The sequence below is a fragment of the Stegodyphus dumicola genome, chromosome 2 (assembly GCF_044657685.1).
Source record: "Stegodyphus dumicola isolate Sdum_Otavi_A_Nest chromosome 2, ASM4465768v1".
Classification (NCBI taxonomy): domain Eukaryota; kingdom Metazoa; phylum Arthropoda; class Arachnida; order Araneae; family Eresidae; genus Stegodyphus; species Stegodyphus dumicola.
Window position 1 is genome coordinate 32,752,557 of NC_140769.1, and position 26,979 is coordinate 32,779,535.

The 26,979-nt window shown below is 32.6% G+C and overlaps 1 protein-coding gene across 6 annotated transcripts in view; it reads left to right on the forward strand.

Moving 5' to 3' along the window:
• Positions 1 to 26,979, forward strand: part of LOC118190443 (uncharacterized) — a 495,778-nt gene that overhangs the window by 206,593 nt on the left and 262,206 nt on the right. For all 6 annotated transcript variants that reach the window (XM_085810552.1, XM_085810555.1, XM_085810551.1 and 3 more), the window contains one exon: positions 25,968 to 26,075. The gene's annotated coding sequence lies outside the window, so the exon portion shown is untranslated. The remainder of the gene's footprint in view (positions 1 to 25,967; positions 26,076 to 26,979) is intronic.

Below are 26,979 nucleotides of genomic sequence, written 5' to 3' on the forward strand. Positions count from 1 at the left end.
ATATTAAATTAGCCAGATCTCTGTTAACAGCTTGACTGTCAAGAAATACCCTTGAGTTGTGTATTTCTCATGTTAGCCCGCCTTTTCCCCTCTTCTAATGTCAAACGTCTCGAGCATGAAGATACTCGACATAAACTAATAATTCCTAATTAAATTCTTCTGACGTCGGACGTAACCTTTGCGGGAAGGAATTATTTCGAAACTTGTGTGCGTCCCCCTTGTCGCCAAAGGGCGAGCAACATAATGCCATGGTAACCACAGTTATAAGAATCGAGGGTAAGTTCTTACGTCAGTAAGTCAGGTGATTTCTCAACCAATGCAGAGCAAACTGGAGCTAGAAGGAAAGGGTCGCATCGCAGTCTGTTTGGAGTCCTTGAAGTTTTAAGTGCAACCCCGATTGTTGTAAGAAGGGCGATAACGTAGTATTTTTGAGTTCGCTACATTTATTCATAGGTTTTTTCAACTCATGTACCTAGCCAAAAAGGAGTTGGCGAGTACGCGCGAACTTAACGTATAAAAATAGTATATCCTGTTCCGCCTTTTTGACGTTATGAATGATGGAATGCTCATTTTTTGTTTATAGATTGTAATATTTTAGTTGCTAAATAGTGCTAATTCTGTAGCTAAATAGTGCTTTAATCGAGACCGATTAATAAGGATTTCAGTTAATTACATACGCAGTTCATTTGGGAAAACTTTTAAATACGAGTTATTAGAAATTAGTTTTGAAAAATCAATCAATTACTAATTTTTTAATCAAGATTACTGATTAAAAAAATAAACACTGCACTACAATTTGAATGTGCTTTGGATTACTTTCTTGGAATATAGCAAAGGTGATGAGGTCTGTGGAGAACTTTTTAAGGAAAACTGGCTCATATTATATTATAGTAAAATATGAGCCAGAGGATTTGCATTAATTATGCAGCAATTAAGGGTGAACAAATGTTTTTAAAATAAATTTATCGAAAATGAGGTATGTTAAACCAAATGGCCAGCTAGAATGGAGAACAATTTTTTCATTTGTTATTATTTTATAAGGGGCTTGTTGACATTCAGAATACGTTAAATATCAAAAAATCTTTTTGCGATTATAGCCACAGTGAAAATATTATTTTGCTTTTTATTTAGGGTTGATTGCTTTTTTACGTATATATGGTATAATAAAAATTTTATTAATTGCACATTGTTCATATTTTATTAATTACTCATTGTTCATTCAATATGTTGTGGGTCATATGAGTTACACATCTGTAAAAGTATAAATTAGATAAATTATAAGAAGATGAATCAGTGAATTTCTTAAGTAGCTATAGGAATATTGTGAATAACTGAATGATTATATGCCATTTGAATGACAAAACTTTTGAGTTCCCTGCGTGAGTAACCACGTGAAGCTTAAATTAAAGATGTTATGTCTTTCAACCCCTTAGTTATTTTAGTAGATAATTTTTTGGGGGGGGGACATATAATTATAGAAGTAAACGTAGCAATAGTTGAATTAGTTCAAGAGGAGCGCTAGTTCATAAATTTCGAACGCATTTTCAGATATTGACAGTAATACAATTGGCTTGGTTCATTTTACTATAGGAAAGTATGCGCAGATTAACTGTCTAAAAAGGAATTTCTTTGAGAACTTTCTAAGGGAAAATGGCTGGTATTCACGTTACATATGGGGAAAATCATTAAAACTCCCATCAGCCAGCTCATTTATTGGGATTTGAACCTGAGTTAAACAACCAGTGCTTAGTGGGTTATCCTCTTGGACACTGTTGAGCCACAATACAGTTGAAGAATGATGGCGTGAAAAGAGCGACGATTATGCTACTGAGGTTGAATAAAAAATGGAAAAGTTACTTAATTTCTCAACAAATTTGCATAGTTATGGCATTATTACTATTGATTAATAAATGATTCGGTTTGATTGTAATTAGATGAAAGATTGTACTTCTGGTCCACTATTAAAAATGAATAAAACATTTTGAAAAAAGGCAAAACCTTTTTGCTCTTGAAGAAGGATATATATCAGGTACCTTTGAAATCGTTAGAAATTTGTTTAAAATTTGTGCCAATTAAGCGTAGAAATTAACCCCCCCTCCCCCCCCAAAAAAAAAAAAAAAAAAAAAAGGAAGAAGCTTTGTTTGACGTGGAACTATTTTGTGCTGTCTTCTCGCCCTCAAAATCAGTAGAGTATTATTAAAAGTCTATGCCAAATTAAGGTCGCGTTTTTGCCGAATTTTAGATTTCACACTGGCATTTTTCTCCTTTAATTTCAGATAAGGCCATTTTTGTAATTAATTTTACATCTACAATAGTTCGTGTGCTTAAATGTTGGAAAACGAGGGGAATTTGATGCAGCCTCAAAGTGCCAGACTGTAAACGTAGTCTTCTTCGGATTACATTTTGTTAAGATAGTTTGTACCTAGCTTTCTAGGTAATATTATTTTTTAATTGACATACAAAATGCTTTTTTCATCATCCGCCAATCTGTCTTTCTCTCTTAAATACATATATATATGTAAATAAATTCTGTTTGGAATATTGCCACCCAGAAGGATTAATGAAGATTTTTTACGCTCTTTCGAAGCTCGCAGTTTACTAATTTGCTGTTGCAATCATTTCTGCTAATCCATTTCTTTTTGTCTTTTTAGCTTTATTATTAAGCATCGATTTCCTCGCATTTACGCCATATACAATTTAACAGAAAAATTGCAAAAATTTTAAAGCGGCATAACGTCGTGTGTTTAGAATTCCCAATGCAGTATTAAGTGTTGGCATACTTTTTTTTTTCTCGGTTCATTTTATCAGTGTTCAGACTTCTTAATAAGATGGCTTGCAAAAATTTTTTTCGTGTTTTTATTATTAACATTTTGCGTGGTATACTTATTAAAATTACGTTCTTTGCACTTAAGCCACGTAAAATTCAATTCAACAGCAAAATTACAAAATATTTAAAAAAGAGCATACCTTTAGAATTTCTGATATACTATAGTCTTTCGCGTTAGAGATAAACATACTTTGTTCCGCTCGCTTTTACATCGTGGAATTTGTTATTGAAAAAGTTATTAAAGTTTCGCAAAGTATGAAATATAAAATTAAAAATTTGATGTGAACAAACACTATTTGAGTTCCTTGTACGGAGTATAAAATTATAAGCATTTTTCATGCATTTCATTTAAACTTATTTTCTCGAATTTCATTAGAGATATAGTTCTCATTCAATTAATTCAGTTCTTACTCCGAGCAAGGCAAAAATACATAAAAATCCTCAAAATATCTTTATTCAAAATTGAAAAACATAGAAAATATAAAACAACAAGTACAGTTAAAACAATTAAAAAACATTTTTTTTTACAATTAAAATTAGAGTTTCTAGGCAAAAACAAGCAATTCGGCCAGCAGGCAAGAAGGCAGATTTTTTGGTAACGAGCGGAAGCCCAGCTGATGATCATCATTGTGGTTCGAAAGTGTTAGGGTGCGTATGACAATTTCAGACGTTAAGTCTCTGGATTTTACCTCTCGTGCTGTTAGTTCTTTAAGCTAAACACTTCTGTCAAATCGTAGAAACAGGTGAAAGTTTCGTAAATGGATTAGGAGGAAAAACACTATCTCTTTACTAGGATTGATACCCTGTCGTGACGTAGCAGCCTAACTCAATCTTCGTATCAAATGTGGCTCTGAGAAACAGAGTCGACTTCAGCCGCATGCCTCACTTCTTGGCCATTGGTCTTGCGTATTGAGAGGCTTTATCCGCAAGGTCCCTTTTACCAGTATGTATGTGTATGTGATTATGGCAAAGCCTCGAGGGCTATCTGCCGAAAGGGAGGGATGCCTTTCGTGGAGGCTTTCTAAGGGAAACTGGCTCGTATACACGTTACACATGGGGAAAACCACGAAAACGCCCATGCAGCCAGCCCGTTCGCGGGATTCGAACCTCGGACCCCTTTTGCCAGATCGTTTTCAACTTGCTTCTTCTTTATATTTCTTTAATGATGAAGTGCATAATAAATATATAGTAATTTTTAATAAATTCCGTTTCTTGCTAAGTATGATGATCACGAAAAACAGAGTAATTGAATTTCAAAATGTTTAGTCTAATCAAAAGCGGTCCTGGTAAATGGTAAAGTCCAACTTTAGGTACATCTTTCACCGAAGGCTTATTATGTATATATTTCGAACTGGCATTCAGCCCAATGCCCTAGTTTAAACTCTCGAAGCGCTCCGGATGTATAAATCTTTAAGTAAGGGCGAAGTGTAACCTGGTAAAGCGTATTCAAGGACATTAGCGTAATGATGCAAAATCAGAACAGAGAGAAAACTGCAAACCACTGCCATTTCCTATCATACGAGGGCCATCCAGGAAGTAGATTACGTTTCCGTCTGTGTCCGCTAGGGGCGGGGCTAGCGCGGCCATCTTGGGGTCAGAGCGTTGCGCAGCTCAGTCTGCATCTAGCCGTGCTAGTGAGAGGTTCGTGCTGTGCTCCGTTCAGATACTGTGACGGTTTGAAATGTCTGCGTTAATTGAAAATCCCGCGAGCTGCGAGGTGCGCTCAGTAATAAGGTTTCTGACTGCAAAAAACTGTAAACCGATAGAAATCTATCGGCAGCTTCGCGAAGTGTATGGGGACAACATTATCACTGAAGGTGGAGTGCGTCAGTGGGTCATAAGATTTCAAAATGGCCGAACCAATGTTCACGACGAAGATCGAAGTGGGAGACCCAGCATAGTGACCGCCGAACTTCTCGAAAAAGTCGATGCTAAAGTCCGTGAAAATCGAAATTTCACAATAACGGAACTTTCTTTGAGTTTTCCACAAATTTCGCGAAGTTTGTTGCACGAAATCATCAGCGAAAAGCTTGGTTACCACAAGTTTTGTGCAAGATGGATTCCAAAAATCTTGACAGAGGACCACAAAAATCAGCGAATGGCTGCAGCGTTGAACTTTTTGGACGCTTACCATAAGGATGGTGACTCTTTACTCGATCGCATCGTTACTGGTGACGAAACATGGGTGAAACATGTGAACTGTGAAACGAAATTGCAATCAATGCAGTGGGGGCACACAAGTTCTCCCCAAAAACCCAAGAAATGCATGCAAACAATGTCGGCAAGGAAGATGATGGCGACTGTTTTTTGGGACAGAAAAGGTGTAATTTTGGTGGACTTCCTGGAAAGAGGCACTACAATAAACTCTCAAAGGTATTGCCAAACTCTCCAAAAACTCAGAAGAGCAATTCAAAACAAGCGCAGAGGAATGTTGAGCTCTAAGATCTTGTTGATTCACGACAACGCCCGGCCCCACACGGCAAATGTCACTCGTAAAGTTCTTGAATCTTTTAAGTGGGAGTTGTTTCCTCATCCGTCGTACAGTCCCGACCTGGCACCGAGCGACTTCCACCTATTCCCAGCAATGAAGAAGTGGCTGGCTATGCAGCGTTTTGATGACGACGCACAGCTGCAAGAAGAGGTAACGAAGTGGTTGAAGGCGCAGGCGGCCGAATTTTTCGACGAAGGAATTTCCAAGCTCGTACATCGCTACGATAAATGCCTTAATTTGTATGGTGACTATGTAGAAAAGTAGTATTTGAGTGTGGCTTTCATCTGTATATAATAAAATTTGTTTCCTATACTTTGTTTATTTTTTTATTCCAAAACGTAATCTACTTTCTGGATAGCCCTCGTACATCCGCGGGAATTCCGAATGAAGAATATCAGCTGTTGAATGAAATAAAAATAAATATAAAAAGAGTTCAGGTTCTCTGACAATGGAGGATTCCCAAAGCGAAAATGTAGGAATGTGCGCCATCTGTGAACTGATGCATTTTATGAATGTTATTTTAGCTTTGTATATGCGCCGTGTCGGTAAAAATTGTAACCCTTTCTTTATTCTCGCAACTGTTAGTCGTAGACTTCCAGTTTCAAAAATGTTTTAAATGACTCAAAGATTCATATTTTTGTATTTTTAAATTAAAAAAAAAAAAAGATTTTTTTAAAATACGAAATTTAACTTCTATATATTCCTTTGGTCCCTATATTTAATCACGTTTTTTTACTAGTTATGGAAAATGAAACACAAAACGTTTGACTTCCGAACGACTAAAATTGACCGAGTTATTTAATTTAAAAAATCGCGATATTTTACGTCATTTTGTATTTGTACTGTTAATAAATAAATTAGAATAAGTCGAGGTTTGATTATTTTCTCCCTTAAATGCAATTCGGTGAAATTCTTTTGTGATTTTCTAGTATTTTTGTTTATAATTTTGTCACGTTTGGTATGCCGAAAGAAATTTCACGCAAGTAATTTATTTATAAGTTTTCGAAGTCTTAAAAATACGTTATTTATATTATGAAGTTTTGTTCTTTTAGATTCATAAACTAACAATTCTAAAAAATCTCCTTTTTAATTATATATAGATATATAGATAAACGTATTTAAAAATTTTAATAAAATCTAGGACTTTCAATGTGAAAATTCTAGCGCAACTTGTAGTTGAGATTGAATAAATTTAATTTTTCATAAATTAATGATTATTCTATCCGAAAGTGTTAAATGTGTGTAAGAAGGACTATTAAGACAAGTAAAAATATTTAGCTAGTGAAAGATAAATTAAAATACGAATTAAAATATTCACAAAAAATTGTTGAATGTTAAAATAATTTAGTTCACGAATAAAATAAATAAAAAAAATCTTTTATATAATATTTTAAAACAAACTAATTATTAGCAACTAATTATTTATTATTTAATGTTTGAGACACACTTGTCAGGGGGTAATTATTTAAAAATTAAATGTTCTGAAAATGCGGTTCGCTCTTCTTGACTGTTTAAGAGATCCAAGGAATTCATTTATGATAATAAAAATAATCATTAAAATTGTATACAAATTTTTTAACTTCATTCTTCTTTTTAACTTCAAAAAGCGTCAAATGATTTTTATTTATTAATATGTAGCTCAAAGCGCCGTCAGCCCGGAAGGGTTTAGTCGTTAAACAGCATTTTGCATTCAATGACTACAAGCGTTGAATTTGTTTTCAGTTTGTTGCCACCAAACATTATCCCGTGTATTGTATTTAAAGAAATTAAACACTGAAGAATCTGCATATAGTATATATGTATGTTTCTTGCATTGTGAAAAAACAACGATATCTAGAGCCATCAAATTTTGAATAATATAGTCCTCCACCATAATATGGACACCTGGAAGCCCGAATTTTGAATTTCGACTTTGTTTTATTATTTATTTCATATTTTGATTAAGAATTAATTATTAATTATTTTTTGATTAATTGTTTTTTGATTAAAAAACTCGGTGATTTCAAAGCAAGCAGTGGCAACACTGTACAGAATAATAAAAAAATAATTATCTTCATTTCGCGAGACTGTAAATGAAAATTCTAAAGGTATGTTGTTTTTAAATATATTTACTCAAAGAGGCGTAAGCGCAAAAGGTCTCGAAATGACGCTCGAAACGTGTATGTCTGTGTAAATGGGGGAAAAAATATGCAGCTTTGGCTTAATATAAAATCTGAGAGCTTTCAGAAATTTTTTATTTTTTATTAATCCAGAGGGGCAATTAGCGCTGAAGGACTATTAATTTCGTTTTGGCATGTTACGTTGGTTCTCTAAACCGATTCACTTTTCAAATTGTTGCCACCAAATATTATCGCCCTGTATTATATTTAAAGAAATTAAATAATGAAGAATCTGCATAAATGTATGTATATTTCTCGCACTGTGATAAAATAACGGTCCCTAAAGCCATCCAATTTTGAGTAACGTACGTTTCCACCCGAATATCGGCATCTGGAAGCCCAAATTCGTAATTTGATTTATTATCGATTGCATATTTTGTAAAATTTTAACGAATTTTTGATTAACAAGCTCAACGATTTAAAGGCGAGCAATGGCAACACTCTACGGGAGGGGGAATTTTTTATCTCTAGTGCCCAATTGTGTATCAGAAATTCGAAAGTTATGCTCATTTTAAAATTATTTTGCAATATTGAACATAATATTTAATAAATAAAGGTAACATGCAAAACGTTTTTAAAAAAAAACCCTTTGGGCGTAGAATCTGAGAGCTTCCAGATTTTTTAAATTATTTATTTTATTTTATTTATTTTTTTAATATTGTAAATGGTTTGTTTGGTTCTCTAAAATAACCAAAAAGAACGAAACGCATTTTCATGACTCCTTAACTATTCGGATTTAATTTTGATAGTTGAGATAATTACCATCCTTATGAGTCTGTCTCAAACATTAAATTGTGAATATAATTAAATGCAGTTTATTTTAAAATATTTTTAATAAAAGGATTTTTTAATTTATTTTATTCTCAAATTAAATCATTTTAAAATTTAATAATTTTTATTTTCTCATCTTTAATTTCTATTCAGTTTCTCTTTTATTTTCTAAATGTTTTTATTAGTTTCAGTAGTCCTTTCACGCTCGTTTTACTAGGATAAAATTTTTTTAGAAATATGAAACATTTGTGAACCTCGTATGTGATTTATTTCTTATAACGAGTGCAAGGTTTTTCTAATTGTAAGGACCAGAAGAACATGCAAAGAGTTAGATTTCGTAATTTTTACAAAACTGATTTGTTTAAAATTAGCGATGTCAAAACACAAATCTTTGGCCATAAGTTAAGGGAAATAATAGCTGCTTGGAGCAGTTTCAACGAACACGTAAAATACTTCTCACCGGAATGATGGCAGATATGGATCTCTCACTAGGTATGTGATCTCTCGGATACTAAAGCATGTTTCATATCTGTTATGTAAAAAAGTGTTTTGGGGGATATTGTTCCTCTTAAAAAAAATTTGGGTTATAAAAAAATGACAAAGGGGAGCCTCTTTTGTACAAAACTTGTGCCAAGAAAGTTCAGCGTTTAACGACAGAATTCGAAGAAAGATTTTGCGATAGATCTATTAGAATCTGAGTTTTTCCTATTCTCGTCCCCCTTTCCTAACGACTTTGAGAAAGTTTCTGTCTATTTACAGATGGAATTAATAGAAATTCAATGCCCTTCAACTCTAAAGAGAAAATAATGAAGTAGGTATTCCGAATTTAACAAATGCTTGCCTGCGAGGCTCCCAGGAAGCGAAAGATTTGGATCGTATATGATTTCAGTGTTCGGTAGTACGCATTAGAGTGAACAACTTTTCTCATTTATGAAAAGGATTAAGTTCTTAGCGAGTTACAGGTTAACAGATATTCATCTTACCTCTGTTTTGAGAATCGCTAGTGCGAGCAACATGTCACCAAACATCCGAAAGTGACTTTAGAAAAACAATGACAGGGTTTCAGGAAAGAAAAATAATTATCTGTTATTGTTAACTACTCGAATTTCCTTGTATTACTTCTTTAATATTAAAAAAAAAGATTTCATGCCTTTATTCTCTTTCAAAATACATCATAAAGTATGAAAATTGCTGTTTTTCTTGCAGCTCGAATTATTATACTCTCATGGCTTTTTGGCTCACTTCAGTTTGACAAGAACTGCTTTATAAAGTTCCCGACGTTTAACTGTTCTATGTGGGCATGCATTGTCGTTCATGAACAAAGTCTGGACCCACGCTGGGGAAAAAAAAAAAAAAAAAAAAAGAATCTCGATATAGTACCGTTGCGATGTAACAGTATTTACATTAAAGATGTGAAACGTGTTTTGCCCTTATGCGTAATACCTCCCCCTCCCCAAGCACGCAGTGCTTCCTTGTTATAGCTACCAGCTTCGTGAATAATCTGTTTCACATGAAATTGTGTAGAGAGAGAGGAAAATCCGATATCAGTAGCAGAATATCCATGAAGCTGATCATTATAGTCAAGATGTCATGTGGGGAGGTTTATTTCTAATGGTAAAACACGCATTCCATTTTTGTCGCAAGTACTGTTACATCATAACGGTACTGCATCAAGATTCTCTTGGATTATGTCCGTCTTTTCTACGTACAGTTGTAAGGGATGTTTTCCTTCCTTACCGCGTACCTTTGTGGTGTAAATGGAAGCGCTTCCGGCTAGCAAAGCGGAAGATTTGCAGTTCGAATCTGGCGAGGGCATTGATGATATTTCGTGGTTTAGCTTTTAAATAAACTTAGTACGCTTATATTCTGTGGATGAACGATAATGTACGTCCATGCAGAGAAGTTAAGTGTCATATGCCCTTTAAAAGGAAGGTGTTGAATGCATGGAATGACTTGCATATTCACCAGACGACTCAAATCCCATAAAATATGCCTGGAAAGTTTTTAGTAGAGGTCTTGCACAAGGAATTTATCCTTTCGAAACCGTGCAGGCTTCCCAAACCGTGCAGTCATTTTATTGGAACCAAATTCTCTTTACATAACAACTATCAAAACATGCATTAATATTCAAGATCAGATAGTCTACTGAGGGATCCATATCTGCCATCATTCCACTGAAAGAAACATTTTTTCGTTACCCCTTTGAAATTGCTCCATGGACCATTTCTCCCTTTCCAAACTTCTTTTTCCGTATGACGAAATCTGTATCATTTTGCACTACAAAGAATGCGCGATAGCTTTACTAAATACATATTAAATTTCATTTCCTCGGTCAGTAGTCTGTTATTAATTATTCCGAAAAATATCTCTGTTCCTTAAGCAGTGTAGTTTTAGAGATATTTGTTAGAAATGAGTAAGATAAGCTCAGCCTGATTAAATTTTAAAATTTGTAGTAAACGAATGCAATTTTTTACTATTTGAATTTCATGAAGATTTCGTATTGAAGCATGAAACTTGTTAAATGATGACGGCAAAGCATGTGAGAGCTGTGTGCATCAGAGACCCTGAAAGGATGCCTTTATGTAGTATTTTCCAACTAGTTAGCAATATTTACGTATATTTAAAAGTCAGGGGGAAATTATTATGTTCTGGATATAAGTTAACTATTGAAATGCAGAACACTGCATTTAGTATCTTCTTATCATTTATCAAATTTTGCTTTGAAGACGAGACAATACATAAGCAACTAGAGAAATGCAATCTGTCTCCGAATCAGCTAATCCGAGCTTCATCGCGCAGAGACCCCATGATGTGACGGCCGAACAGTAAATTGGTGTCATATCTAAAACGATTAAGTATTATCGAAGCTTGAGAATTCTGGGTTAAATGTCTGCCAACATGTTTTATCTACCAACAAGCTGCTGGTAAAGTTATCTTATCGTAAAAAAATTGTTAAGTACGACGGAAAAATTTTAGGGCATAATGATTGATAAGCTGAGTGGTATTTTTGACACGCATGTGTAATCTATGTAATCTATGCACGCGTAATCTACGTAAATAAAATGGAGGTAAATGACTAGACTGCAATAAATATGCAGATGGAGAACTAGAGTTTGCAGTTAACCTGTTATAGGATGTTAATTAAAATCCTTTTTATTCACGATTTTCAAATTGTAAAATAATACTTTTTAAAAATATTTTAAAGAAATGTTGTTTAAAATCAACACCTCCGTAAGCAGTATCCGTAATAAAAGCCCTTTTATTAGGAGGTATTAGTAGTATATGCGCATGATTACATCTAAAACTATCAAAATACCCTGCAATGAGAATAAGCGTGTAATTAAGACACAATAACACGCTGAATAAATACTAATTCAGAAGACAAACAACAAAAATCAGCGTTATATTTACAAAAACCGAATTCTCCTGAATTAAAATGAAATGACAACGAATATATTTTAATGGTTTAAACGCTGATTTTTGTTGTTTGTCTTCTGAATTAGAATAAGCGTGTAATTAATATATTTAATTAATGCTTATAAATAAGAAAAGTGCTCTCTATATTCTAAAAGTAATAAAAGTCACAATAAAATAAAATAAAAATAATTAAGCAAGTACTGCATTAAATTTTCAATTTGAAAACATCATCGGTCTAACACCTGGAAAAAAAGGTTTGATTTTAAAAAATTAAGTAATTGAATAAAACTTTACGGAAGAAAATATATCTCTTCTCATTTTATATAAAAATAATATGTGTTCTCATCTCATAAAAATAAATCTGTGCTTTCGAATAAAATTAAAACTCAGCCTACAAGGAATTTCAACTTTAGGCGTTGTGGCCATTAGCTGTTGCGTTTCTTCTTTTGAATGTGTTGGGTAGGCAAGAATGCAATTTCTTTTGCAAAAATATCGTATTATGTTGCTTTTGTGATTCTTCTGTCAATCTTATATTTTTTTTTTCTTTTTGAAATTTAGCAGATGGCATTTGAAGTTTGCGTTAGAAGCAAATTCCGTGTATTTTTGTTTAAACTGAAAGATTTGCTGTCAGTTTTAACATGGGGTGCAAAAATAAATATTTTCGACATTTTTACTTCTTTATTTTCATGAAGTCAAGAAAGCGGCTGAGGATCAGTTTTATGATATTTTTTATTGAAGTTTATGATGCTGATTCCTTAACAGAACACATGTATCAGAATTGGTTTAAAAAATTTCGTTCTAAAATTTTTTCACTTGAAGATGACCAACGTTCTGGCCTGTCTTTCGAAGTTGATGATGACAAAGTTAAAGCCATGATTGAATCATATAGTCACGTAACTGAGCGACTGCAAAAAGGTTCAATGTATCTCACATAAAAGTTAAAAAAAACATGCGATATCTTGGGCTCGATAAGAAGGTATATATTTGATTTCCGAATTGGAAATTCACTTAACGAATCAATCGCGTTTCAAAAATAATACAATGGACCCTGTTTCAAACAAATTATCCTGGTGATGAAAAATGGATCGTCTATTAATAACATTAATCAAAATATTATGGTTCGAGCATGATAAATCAGTGCAAATCATATCGAAAGCTGAATTGCATCAGAATAAGATTCCCCTGTCAGTTTGGTGGAATTACAAAGGTGTTGTGTATTTTTAGCTGCTTCCAAGCAACGAAATGACCAGCTTATTTGTTTATTGCCAACAACTTATGAAACAGAAGACAACAATCAAAAAGAAAAGGCCAGAATTGGCAAATCGCAAAGCAGTCATGTTCCACCACAACATGCGAGGCCTCACACAACTTTTTAGCAACACGTGCGAAATTATTGGATCTTGGTTTCGGAAGTGATGTCGTATCCCCCCCCATATAACCTCGGCCTTGCACCATCGCATTATTATTCATTTCGAAGTATAAAAAACTTTTTAAATGGTAAAGTTCTATGAGCGCGGAATCATAAAGTTGTCAGAAAGATGGCAAAAAGTTCTCAAACGGGATGGAAGATATTTGACTAATTGAAGTTATTTTTTTATACAGAAAAAGTTCAGCCATATTTGACACTAAAAAAACGAAATTACTTTCTTGCAAACACGATAAATTCATATAAACGGAAAAATATCATAATATTATAAATGTACTCTACCGTTTAGACAAGAAAAGGAGGGAGAGAAAAAGGAAGAAGATATATGAAGAATCACCTTCAAGAATTCCACTCAAACTTTTTTGACAGTCACTCATAATTTTTCAGCATTTATCAACGCTTTCTGGGTTGATATGTTACAGTGTTTATTATTTTTTGGATCACAGTAATTTCGTGTATTTATGTCTAATAAATATGCATATTTCGTATATTTGTGTCTAATGTCTAATAAAAATGTGTCACAAGCCGACCAGTCAATGACTACTGAATATGGTAGTTTGTGTCAGGTTCGAACCCAGGTGTACGGGCTGGCTGCATGTTTGATTTTCTTGGTTTTTTCCTATGTGTATGTAACCTAAATACGAACCAGTTGTCTTTAGAAAGTCTTTCCCAAAGGCATCCCTCCTTTTACGTTGATAGCCCTCGTGTATTTTTGCCATACTCAAATAACTAACTAATTAATTAGTAAAAATTTCACAAGTAATAAATTTAATCACAGCTTTATGGTATCGAAATATTCTTATATGAGTAAAGGCGATGAGAAAAAGTGTGTGGTGTGGGCGCACTCAGCTTATCCTGAAAGGTCAAAGGAAAACGTCTCTTCCTACCTGTCCTCTCGCAACGTGAAAGAAGGGTCAAATGTTTCTTGGAAGTTATTTTTTTCATATTGAAAAATTTAGCACTGAATTTGCCGCAGTTTTATTATGTTTTAGGCAGTAGTATCAATGTTTAATAATGTTTTTATCCGAAACGTTATTGTACAGTGAAGTTGTTGATTAATTTTATAAGTTAACCTATTTTACTTACCGTACTGTTCGTTGTTACACAAAAAGTGAGTTATGTTGTAAAATAAAACAAAATAATAATTAATCCATCTTCGTTTAATCTTTATTTAATGTTATTTATGTATTATTTAATTTTGTTTAATCTTATTATTTTAATCAAGATGAATATACAACTTTGAAGTTGTATTTATGTTCCACTTTTTATTCTTCTATTTTCATTCCCATACTGTCATTCCGTAACGAATTTCACGCATTCGCTTATTCGATTCATTAGAGAATCGGGGGCTTTTTAGTGAATTAATAAATTACTTATTTCAAAATTTAGAAAATAATCAAAATTTCAAAAAGTGTTCTATAATTCAGAATTTTTACCTCATCTAAGATGTATGGAAACATCATTATAAATGTAACTTTAAATAAATTACTTCGGCATGAAAGTTTTCATTATGTAGTAATGCTACGGCTGATTTCATTTCTATTATTGCATTTTTTACAACAAACATGAAATATCTATATATGTATACCAGGTGGTTATAATTAAACTTCCCCTATAATTGGCAAGCTACGGAGCAAACGGGTGAACGGAATGCAACGAAATTGTGTATGTGGGCTATACACGAGATGAACGCACGGAATTTCGAAAAATAAATTTCAGTTCCAAACTGTCTACCAGAGGGCGCCTTTACGGGGAAAACATGAAATTTAACACAATAAAAAGGGGGGAATGCAGAAACAATATTAACAATCCAGAACAAGAATTGTGAATAATAAAATGCAAAACAAGGAAAAGCTGTCAGTTGTAGGAGAAAAATGTCCAGATTTGCATGCTTGGAAAGAAGAGGAAGCCGATGTTTCCCGGCTATACTAATGACAGTCTCTTTAGTTGAACGTGTGGTTATTGATTAGGCTGTTTATGAAAACAAGGGGAATGCTTCTGCTGCAATTCGTGAATTTCGTCGTAGAAAGAACCTACGGCGTGGACCAATGTCTGCTAAAGGTATCCGGGCCATCATTAAGAAATTTGAAGAGACGGGGAAATTAGGAGTTCAACCTGGAAGAGGCCGTAAGCGTGTCACACCGGTACTTATTGATGCCGTCAAGACAGCTGTTGACGCACAGTCACAGACATGAGTGTTTCGGGGCAGTAGCGTGCCTGCAATTTCTCGACAGACAGGCTATTCTTACAGCGCTGTCCGAAAAGTATTCAGAAACTTAATGCACTGCTTCCCATACAAGATCCGCCATACCCAGGAGCTGCTTAATAGGAACGTCTCTCATTCGCAGTTAGTTTTTCTCAACAGAATGACTGTTGATCTGTCATGGCCTTGGAATATTCTGTGCAGCGACGAGGCTCATTTCTCATTTGTGGTGGACATTTTGAAACTTTTTTTTTTAAATTTTGTGAGCGCATCTCGTGTATGGACCGTATACAAAATTTCGTTGCATTCCGTTCGCCATTTTGAGATGTAAAATGCCGTTTAAAGGGGAAGTTTAATTATAACCACCCGGTATATCATCAAAGCAATTTTAAAACTAAAAGAGTAAACATTTAATTATTTAATATACTAGTAATTTTTTATTTTTAATTTGCATTTTTTCCTATCGACCTCCGACCGTCTATCCCTTTCAGTGTCATATGCATTCCTAGGTGGTCTACGTATATCGTCTCCTTTAAAGACCCCTGATAGAAAAATCACATATGATAGTGTACACGAATAGGAGTTAGAAATTTTGAAATGTACATATTATAGGATGTTAAATACATATTTATTTACGGTATGCATGATATAAAATAATACTGTGTGCATAATGTTGTTAAGAATTCATGATAAAATTAACATTTTACTGATTAACTTTGTTTTACATTGGTGACAGTACACTTTTATAATATCGAAAATAAACGAAAGAGCTCATGATTGCGCAACAAAGTTTCTAACGGGTAGTAGTTCATCGCCAAATGAAAATAATAATAGCTCTTCGAAATGTTGATAAATTCCTTTTTTAATGCAGAATTAAAAAATAAATAAAGTCACTTCTTTTGTGCAATTAAATTATACATCTACTTTTATTTCTGTAAGCATACGAGTACAGCGGCATCTAGAAGTTTGTTCTTCAGGAATTTTTAAAACTTCATTAAAATTCTCTAAGTGCATAAATAAGCATTTTAAAAAAGTTACGCAATTTATTATTGGCCACTGAATGCTGCTATCTAGTTGAGTTTGCAAAACCTCAGCGATGTGTTGCTGTGTTGATATAGCGGTGGATAAGGAAGTGTGATGTCACAAATTTTATGAAGTTAAAACTGGTTTTCTTGTTAGCTTATGAATTCAAATAGGCGACTTTACATATATATCATTAGATATGCGGCATAGATACGTCTATGGATAGTTACGTCGTGAATTGCAATGACGTATTATTTATAGTGTTACGAATGCATGGGGACAAACCAGATTTAGTTATTTAGATAGAGTTAGATTATAGACATTTCCATCTCTATAGACGTTTGCATTTAGTTCTACAGACGTAGAAGTTAATAATGAACTGCATAAAATAATTCAGCATCAAACTGTACTGACTTTTTTTCTTCCCTTATTTTTTATATTTCTTTCTTATTTTTTATAATGGAATAAATAGTGCTTTGTTTCTTCTAAATTATTACTGTTCACTTCTCGTATTCTATAATATATCCGTATCAATTTGTGAGAAATAATTTTGAATAATCAATAATCAGTCTTATTTTCATGAAAATCAAAAAACATTTTTTTCACGTAAGGATTTTGACAGTAAACACTGAAATTCAAACGCCAGGAAGAAAATTCCGTATAAATTTGAAATTTATAGGTTTGATAGATATATTAATCATATGCAAATGATCAACAATTGGAAAAAAATATCACATTCAAAGCATGATTCTTTAAGGAGTTATAGCAAAGCATGCGATTCAAGACTCATATGACCTATTACATTCTTTGATCTATAATAATTGTACGTCTATTACTGTATTACTTTTAATAGTTTTATCCCAAAAGAGACGTTAGTCCCGAATGGGATATTAATCTCGAAACGGCATTTTGCATTGAGTCGCTATAAACGGTATCACTTTTCAAATTGTTGCCACCAAATAATATCGCGGTGTATTATATTTAAAGAAATTAAATAATGGAAGAATCTGGATGAATGTTTGCGTGTTTCTCGCATTGTGAAAAAACAACGGTAGCTAAAGCATCCAATTTTAAATAACGTGGTTCTCCAACCGAACATGGGCACCTGGAAGCCCGAATTTTGAATTTCGATTTTTTAAAATTATGTATTTCATATTTCGTAAAATTTTAACGAAATCTTTTATTAACAAACTCAACAATTTGAAAGCGGCTTTGTACGGAATAAAACATTGTTATTTCCAGCGCGCGATACTGTTCGTCGAAAACTCTAAAGATCTGCCCTTTTTAAATAGTTTATGATTTTGCTGTTCAATAAAATTTTATGTGGCGAAAGCTACAAGAACGTGATATTTAATAAAAAAGCAAACACACAAACCGTAAGAAAAGAGTTTGGGGGCGGGGACGTATACCAGCACTTAATGCAGCATTGGGAAATCTAAACATATACTGCTATACTGCTTTTAAAATTTTTCTAGTTTAAATTTTGAATTGTATATGGCGTAAGTGCGAAGAAAGTAGTGTTTAATAATAATGCTTAAAATAAAAATAAGGTCAGTAGAGTGAGTATAACAAGCCAGATTGGTAGAGCGCGAGCGTAAAAAACCTTAACAAACCTTTCCGGATAACCATTAAAATCTGAAACCTTTCTTTTCTTTTCTCCTTTCTTTCTTTAAGCTAAATTTTAGCGTGTAGAAACATAAATATGTTGTGATAAATGCTGTAATGATATAATGATCTGTATTTAGCAAATATAGGCAGTTTATCTATTAAAAACTTGTTTAAATACCCAAAACAGACTGTATTTAGCAAATATAGGCAGTTTATCTATTAAAAACTTGTTTAAATACCCAAAACAGACTGTTCTCTAATTTTCAAATTAATTTTCTTTGTAAATTGTGCATTTTGTGCTTTAAAAATGAGTGAATTATGTTGTTCTTATCTTCCTGTTAAGGTTTTTATTAATGCTGTATTTGTAGAATTATCAACAATTTTAAAGTTGTTTAAGTGCCGCTAAGCCTTTTTTTTTATGGCAGCCATTGATTGTTTACATTTGAAACAGCAGAATAGTAGATTTGTTGCCAATCTAGTGAAACTTAGCTTCGCAACAACAAGGATAACGCCTTCATTTATTATTGCCAATTAAATCATGCTTAATCCTTTCTGGAATTTTTTCGTGGAAATAAGTGTTTAATATTTACTTCGTAATTTTTAATATAGATATTTTTAGTTTTTATGTATTTTTGCCTTCTTGCGAAGTGAGAACTGAATTAATTGAATGAGAAATACTGAATCGTCTGAAAAACTGTTCCTTTTTTGTTTTGTTTGCTTAATTTCTTTTCGACATCATTCTAGATTTTATAGTATTTGAATAGAACATGTGGCAACGATTAAATAATTCTTCAAATGATATAAATTTTGTGCATTCTGAGTTATAATATGAACGAAGTATAACGCTGTTAAGTGAACCTAGCGCCAGAGTGTCGCTATGGTAAACAAATGTAGTGAATTTTAAAGCGTGCATTTATTCTATTGTGGTTTATGCGCTATCGATGAAGTAGATTTAATTCAATACAATAAGTTTAAATGAAATGCAAGAAAAAATGCGTATAATTTAATATTCCGTTCAAAAAAGTCATGTGGTGTACACATTAGATTTTTTTTGAAAAGTTCTAATCAGCAGGTTATTTATTCTAAACAAATTTTTGTTGAAAGTTTAATATTATGTAATATGTGAAGACTATAATCTAAGGATAACGTTATGTAAGACTTAATTATGTTCGAGAAAATATATATAGTAACACTTTAAATTTCTTTACAGCCCTTAGCAACTTCGAAGATACCATTACGACAGCTGGTGAGAATAAAATAGTATGTAAATAGTTCAGATAAAGCTACTGCGACAGCTTCAAAAGATAAAATTGAAAAACGACAAAAGAGGCAGTTTAAAAAGGAAATCGGACCAGAAACAACGTTTGGAATGGGGAGCGCTCTTTGCTGCGACCTTGGCCGCGAATCTTCCTTTTTTTTCCAACCCTTTTTAACTATTTACGGAGTGCATAGCTGCTGCTATCTCTTCCTCTGTTTTTATATTCCGTCGTTAACTTTTTCACAAAGCGAGTTCTTCATTTTCTTTTTTATCCTCAACTTCTGGTGTCCTCCGAGTGAGGTTACGTAATGCCTGATTATAGTAAGTGAGAAAGTAGCTAAAACTAGCTGCTACCATTCGAAAACTAATTCTATGGAATAAAAAAAATACAAACATATTCCTTGATGGTGCTGAAAGACAGTATTCGAAATGTTTTTTTTAGTCATTTAAATTGAACGGCTATCAAGGAAGCATACGTAGTATACGTATCCGGAAATAGGAAGTAAAGAGAAGCAACTGTTTGAGGCTTTGAGGAAAGAACGCTGGAATAACGACGTAGCACTGTTTGCTAGAAAGTATTACAAAAAATCTCATGAAGAGAAATTTTAAATACGAATTTCTTGATAATATTAGCCAACTAACTCCATTAATTGGCCGACTTCGTATTTTACCGTCTCTGTTCTACTGCTGTATAGTAGATTGTAATAGAGTATGTATAGGGAGTAAAGCTATATGTTAGTTTCTTAATTCGGAGAGGTATTATCGTTTCCGTTCATTGAGTTTTGTCTGCCAAAAATAAATATCTGAAGATGTCAGTCTACGAGGATTAAGGTCTTCGTCTTTCAGATTACAAAAGTGCGTTGCTCATCAGTATTATTATTTTATTTGAACATCCGGAACTGTTTTACCTGGATTGCTTGCTTTTCTTTTGAGACAAGTAAAACTGATTTTGTTATAGAATTTTTTCATGAATAATACTTGTATAAAGAGATAGTAAACACATGCTTTTAAAGTATAATTAATTTAGATGATTGTGTAGATTGGCATAAAATATTCCACAAATATGCAGCCATTAAACTTAAGAATAGAAAAGAATTACCTATTAAATATAGACCAGTTTTTCTTTGTTGACTCCATGAACCATTGTGTAACAATGATAAGCGCTTCTATTCTAAAAATAGATTTTAAAAAAATGATGATATCTTCCCAGTTCTTTTTTCGTGTGAGAAAATTTTGTCTATGAAGCGGAAGTTAATCATTCCATTCTTTACCAGGGAGAGGAAAAGATTATTCATTTATGTTGATTTTTCGATTATCCGCAGTTCTGTCTCAGTAGTACGGATTATATGGAGTTCTGTTTTTATTCTTCAGTTATATTTTGCAAAAATAAGTTTCTCCTATTATTATAATATATAAAATATATTATGTTAGTTTATAACTCTGCTTCTTGTTATTGTATTGGCAACATAAAAAATAAACTGTAATGGTAATTATAAACACTTTTAGTAATGTATAGAATACCGACTAAGCTATATATACTTTTTCAAAATCAAACAGTACTATTCTTTTTCAAACGCTATACGTACTGTTTTTCATACGCTTAAGTACTTAACCCTTTACTACGAATTTAAAAGAAAATGCTACCCCATTTTTTATCCAGGTGAACAAAATATGTCATAAATAAGATAAATTTAGCATTTGGGATTTTTTTCGCAAACAGTTTTCAAGCTAGAGGCTAGACACGTATGTCCCACCCGAAGTTAATGGTGGAATACATATATCCCACACGTAAGCGATCGACTTACTATAAGCACACCTGTTATTCTGGAAAATTTTATTATATGTAATAGATTTTACATCGTACGGTACAGGGTAAAGCATTTCTTTGTATAACCCAACATTATACATTGGGCAACTCATATTTGTTCTTTTCTCTATGTTCATTTGTATACAACGAGCACAGTCGTCGTCCTGATTTTCCAACTATTAGAAGATGATCCTTACCATTCAGGAGATTCCAAGTACTTTTTAACCCAGCAGCAATTTTTAAACTTTTAGAGGAACATATATGTGCCGTTAGTAGTCAAGTGTTTTTCGACATTTTCAGTTTGTGCCTTCACAAATAAAATGCAGAAACAAACGCTGGGCTTTAAAAAAATGGGAAATTTCTCTCTTTCCCCTGCTTTTTTTTTAAAAACTGAGTTTTAGTTTCTTACAAGTAAATGTTTCATCCACATGCTGCATAATTTACGGAATGGAGGAGTAGGCCTTAGCCCATTGTGCATATTTTCTGGGTCTTTTGGAGGAAAACGAAAGGAATGGCGGAGTCATAGTTGTAAGTTTCCTTTTAATTTCGAAAACAAAATTTTAGCTTCCAGAATTTGTTCTTCCTAAAATATATCCGTTTACTTTCTTTGTTACTTTTACCAGTTTCTTCAAACTTTTCTCAGGTATACAGAGCGGCTGATTTCTCGACGGCTGAAAATTTACGTATAAATGACAGCCAATTTTTGTTACAACATTGTGTATTTTTAGACTTGGAAAACTTGAACTTAATTAGTATAATTAATTATTAACAGACCCCTCAATACAAATTCAGAATGAAATCAAAATCGCAAATTTTTAATTTAATCCTTTGTTGCATACAAATAAGCTAGAGAAGTTAAACGAAAATGTTTGTATTTTTTGTACTTAAAATAACCTTAGTAATAATAATAATAAAAAAATAATTTTATTCAAATTTCGTTTTAAATAATTGCTACAGTTTGTTCACTACAGTGGACAGCATGCATATACGTACATGCATACAAATATCTTCTCGATGATTTACGGTCATTGCATTTGAAATCGTTTCCTGCCTTGTTTGCAGTGACCATTACCATCTTCTAAATGGTAAATCTACAACTGACATGTACATACAGATCCCCCAAAATACCTTCATTTCGTCGATTTTGATTGCATTCATTTTGCTACGATTTTGTAACTGTACCTATTGGATTCAGATGTCAAATGTTCTAGAAATTCCTTGCCAAACATAAGCATTTCCAGTGGTGTTTTGGCTTGATAAGCAGTACATTTGGGTTTCAATTCACTCTTTTCGGTGGATCTTCACAATTTTCTCAAACTGTCATTTAAAATAAAATGTCTGAAATTACTAATTATGAATATAAAATAGCAGTATAAGAAAATGTAAGCAGTATTATATAATGTTTACTATGAGAAATTGTACTAATTTGGAAACAGAAGTAGCAGCCATTTTCTAAATAGCAATGCTTTACTTAGTGATGCTATACAGCCATCTATGATCGACAGGTGAAAGTTCTAATAATATAGAATGAATAAACACAGGAGTGAAATCTGTTAAGGCATTTACAGAAGAATAAACAAATTTAAACTTTTGTCTACTAGAGTAGACATGATGCAACAAAAACAGGTTAAACATCTCCGTCAGTTTTAATCGTACGGAAGTCAAACTTTATGTGTTTCATTTTTCATAACGAGCAAAACATTTTATTAAATATAACAGTAGAGACGAAAGGAATGTGAAAAAGTGGATTTTGTAATTTTTACGAAATCGATTTCCTAAAATTTAAAGATGTCAAAATATTAATATTAATCTTCACGCCATTTAAAACATTTCTGTAATATGTGTTTACGACCAACGGTTGCAATTCCCCGATTTTTATATAAGCTGCACAAGGTATAGCTTAGGGTCTCCACTTTCTTGGGGCCACCCCCAAAAATTATACCATATAAAAAAATTGACTCATATCCCTCATAAAGGGCCTATATCTCAAATAGCTTAGGATCTGGTCAAATCTAAATCCGGCCCTGACGGTTGCGAAACTAAAAGCTGGGTGAGGATCTTTCGGAACACTGGGTAGACTTATTTATTTATAGTAAACAAAGTTTGTAAACATTGTATTGTTATTATTGTATAAAGCTTTAGTGAGAATTAAAAAAACTGAGAATTTTTGAAAGATTACAGCTCTTGGTACATGATGTTCAAACATCATTGATAAATCATCACGAGTAGGTATACTTTCTTATTAACGAAAGACCGTGTTCTGATTGACTGGCGTATCGCTGAAATGCATGTTTGCATCAGGTATCAGGTGTTAGATGGAATTACAATTTAGATTGCAAGTGGTTTTAAGAGGGGGAGTGGTAAAGAGATGCATACTTTTCTTTTCAAAATATTAACATGTAGCTTACAAATACGCTTTCACTGATAGTGATGGTGAGATCATATGATTCTTTTTAACACATTTAGCATGGCATCTGTTCCTGTTTCCGACAGTGAACTTTCTGTTTTCGTGCTGTAAGAACCGATACTATCAAAGTTAAAAAATAAATGTAGTAATTTCAGCTAAATTTATTAAAACTTATTCAAAAAGGATTTATTTTAAGAAAAAGTATTTATTTTTATTAGTTTTTGGCACTCATGACAGAGATAATGTGTGCTTGATTGCCTTTTTTTAAATCAAACTATTCATTTTGGTTACCCGTTTCGTTAGCGCTTATGTCGCAACTGTCATTGTCAAGTTCCATTGCTTGGTTTAATGAATCATCATCTTCCAACGATGACAACCATAATACTCGAGATGCCGACGCTTGGATGATGGAAATAATTCACTCGACGTATCGCTATCTCTTCCTCTTCTGAACAATTTTGGTCTTATGGGCAATAAATACTTTCAAAAACAAACGAAAAGATTTCTATCCTCAAAATCGTCTATACACTTCCATGGCTTTTTTCTAACTAGAAGGTCACATTTTTGCAGTTCGTATATTTGTGAATTGGCTGCACCATTGCCCCAGTCCGAAAGAAAAATAAGACAGTGAAACAAAGCAGTCTTCACTGTTCATTCTCCCCAGTACTCGTTCGCTGCTGGCAGAGTGAAGAGGACAGCAGTTTCGGTACAGCGCTCAAAGGGTTAAATCCCGCAACGAAGTCCTCTTTCTTGAAATTTCCAAAAGCAGGTAATAATAAATCAAAAGCAGGTTAGCGCTACCTAAATACAGTCTCTAGAATATCGTTTATTCGTTAAAAAATTATAGTTTTTTAGGAAAAGTTTTAAAAAATCAAAAGTACTCATAAATATGAAAATAAGTATTAAATAAGATATATTTTCCTTTTGACGAGACAAATTATCACGTAAATCCATTCCAGTAAAATATAAATTGAGTAAATGAGTCATTATGTAAAATATGGAAATTAAATATAAATATTTTTTAAATTGTTCCCTGAGAATACTCATTGGTAAATAAGTTTATTACATGTTTCTCTTTTTTAAAATTATTCTGCTTTAGAAAAGATTCAAAACCGCAGATTTAATTTGATTTTTACGACCCATTCTGATGACTCTGAAATGCTGACAAGTAGTCCCTGAATTAATTTCAAGCACAGTCAACTCTTGAATAATCAGTGTTATTACCGGGGCTGACGTACACGGTTAATCGAAAATCACAATTAATTCTACTGCAGTTAAAAACACAAGAAAGAGGAATAATCCATGTTACAATTATTTGAAAAACACTTGTTAACGATGCATCCGTTTTGAACCAGGTCAACTTGGAGAATATATTCCTTTGGTTATATAAAATAAATTTAATAAACATTCATAACAGGAATACGCTTCAAACAGAAAGAACAATGTTTTTATTTATATTACCAGTGTATTTTATTTATATTACCGATACGACAAACAAAAAGTGTGGAAACAGAAAATTGCCCTTTAATTTCCATAGGAGTCAGCTGGTAACAGAAGATTAATAACTGTACACGTAATTTATTTTTACGATTTAGCAGTTCGTCTTTAATGGATGATTTAACCGCATATATGTATTCTTGATTATGTGTTATTAAATTACATATTGTTGTAGATAAAAACAATTTCTAAATGCTAAGACATCATTTACTTCCACTGTTTCTTCATCTTTTCGCCATTTTCCATAAAACCTTTTGCTTTATTTGATGGTTCGTAATAGAAAATTTTTCATCGTTCCACAGTACGACTTAACGTTTTTATAAATAATGGCCAGTTAATCTGCATAATCGGCTGTTGATTGTAGATGCTTTTATAATGCCTGAAATTATTTAATCAGCAATGGCTAATGAAACGGCGCGAATTCAAGATAAAAAAATGCATTAAGTTTTTTTTTTACCATGAACTGAAATACCTGAATTGTATATTATTTTGAAGTCAAATTCCTTCTTCTAAATTAATTTTGGAACGGAATCCAGAGCCTGTTAGGGTGAATTAAAATTCTTTGGAAAGCGTTCAACTGATGATTTAATTTTTTATGAAATACAAAAAATTACTTAGTTATACTAATTTGTATAAATCGATGTTTATTTTAATACACGATATCTATCGGTTCTGAGCATCTAAGTTATTCTGTAAAATTCTTCATAAATCTGTCGGTAAAGTAAATAAAATTGCTTGTTGTACGACATTTATCTTCTAAGTTGTTGCTTCTAAAAATTAATTTCTAAAGTTACATATGCATGTTTTGTATTTACATGATTGTCGCTGTCAAACATATTGGAATAATTACGGAGCGGGCAGTAAATGAATTTTATTATTTTTAACTGCTTGCTCTGATAGAAGTATTTTCAGAATTTCTTAGGATTGATCCACTAAATTTTGTTCTAAATATAAGTGAAAATGAGTTCACAAAATCTTTTCATTATCATATAGAAGCGCCATCTATATAATTTAAAATTAGAAAAAAAGTGTGGAAGCAAAGGATATATTATTTTATTTTTCGTGTTTTACAGGTCAGTTGTTTCCCCAAAGAATGAATGAAATTATTATATGCATAAAATATTGGTAGCAAGAAGAAAAGAGAACAAAGAAAAAGTGAACATACAGAGAAGAAAGCGGAAGTAAGCTACATTATTTTTTAAATTAAATTTTTTGGTAGTGATTTATATCATTTACTTTAAATTAGTAATTTTAATTAATAGTAATTAATCGGAAATTTTACTTAAAAGATAATATTAATTAGTTGTGATTAATAGGATTTAAATTAACATTATTATGATATTAGTTCTCGCTGGATTAGTCTGAATGTACTTAAGTGAAGTCTAAATTTAAGCAGATCAATAATAACATATTGGACTCTTTGTTTAACGTAAAAACAAAGTTGTCATGCATGAGTTGTTTTCTTACGCTTGAAAACTTCTGTGCTAACTAAACTGGGCATTTAATTTTCTAAACGATTTTGCAATGATGCTGTTATCAAATGACAATATTGATGTTAACTCAATAACTTTTGTTTGCTTGTTTAAATTTGATGTGTTGTTTTGTGGATAGTTGCATAATTCGAAGAAATTCATATAGTCCTGGTATTTAAAAACTTATGTGTAGAATACACAGTGGGAGGACAATATAAAATGGGCATCGTGTATCGAAATACATATTAGGAGTACAGTATAAAAGTTAGAGTCAAATTTTATATAACCCCGGTGACAAAATGGTAAGAGTTTAGGTAATGAAGAATTGAATATTGTTTACAGTGGCTTTTATTCTAGTAAATCCCCTGATTTGGATGGATTCATAGACGCATGTCGGCTAGCTTGAGTCAAACAAGTAAAAAATATCTACAGCATGTGTGCTGTCCTTCTTGGTGATATGATAAGCTTCCAAGAGATTCGCATAAAGCTCATATCATTCTCACCAGAAAACAGAACATGCTGATCAATGAAGACCTGTTTCATTAACTAAGATTTCGTATAAGCTCATGAAGAAGCTAATTTTGTGTTAAATGTCACATACTTTAACGTAAAT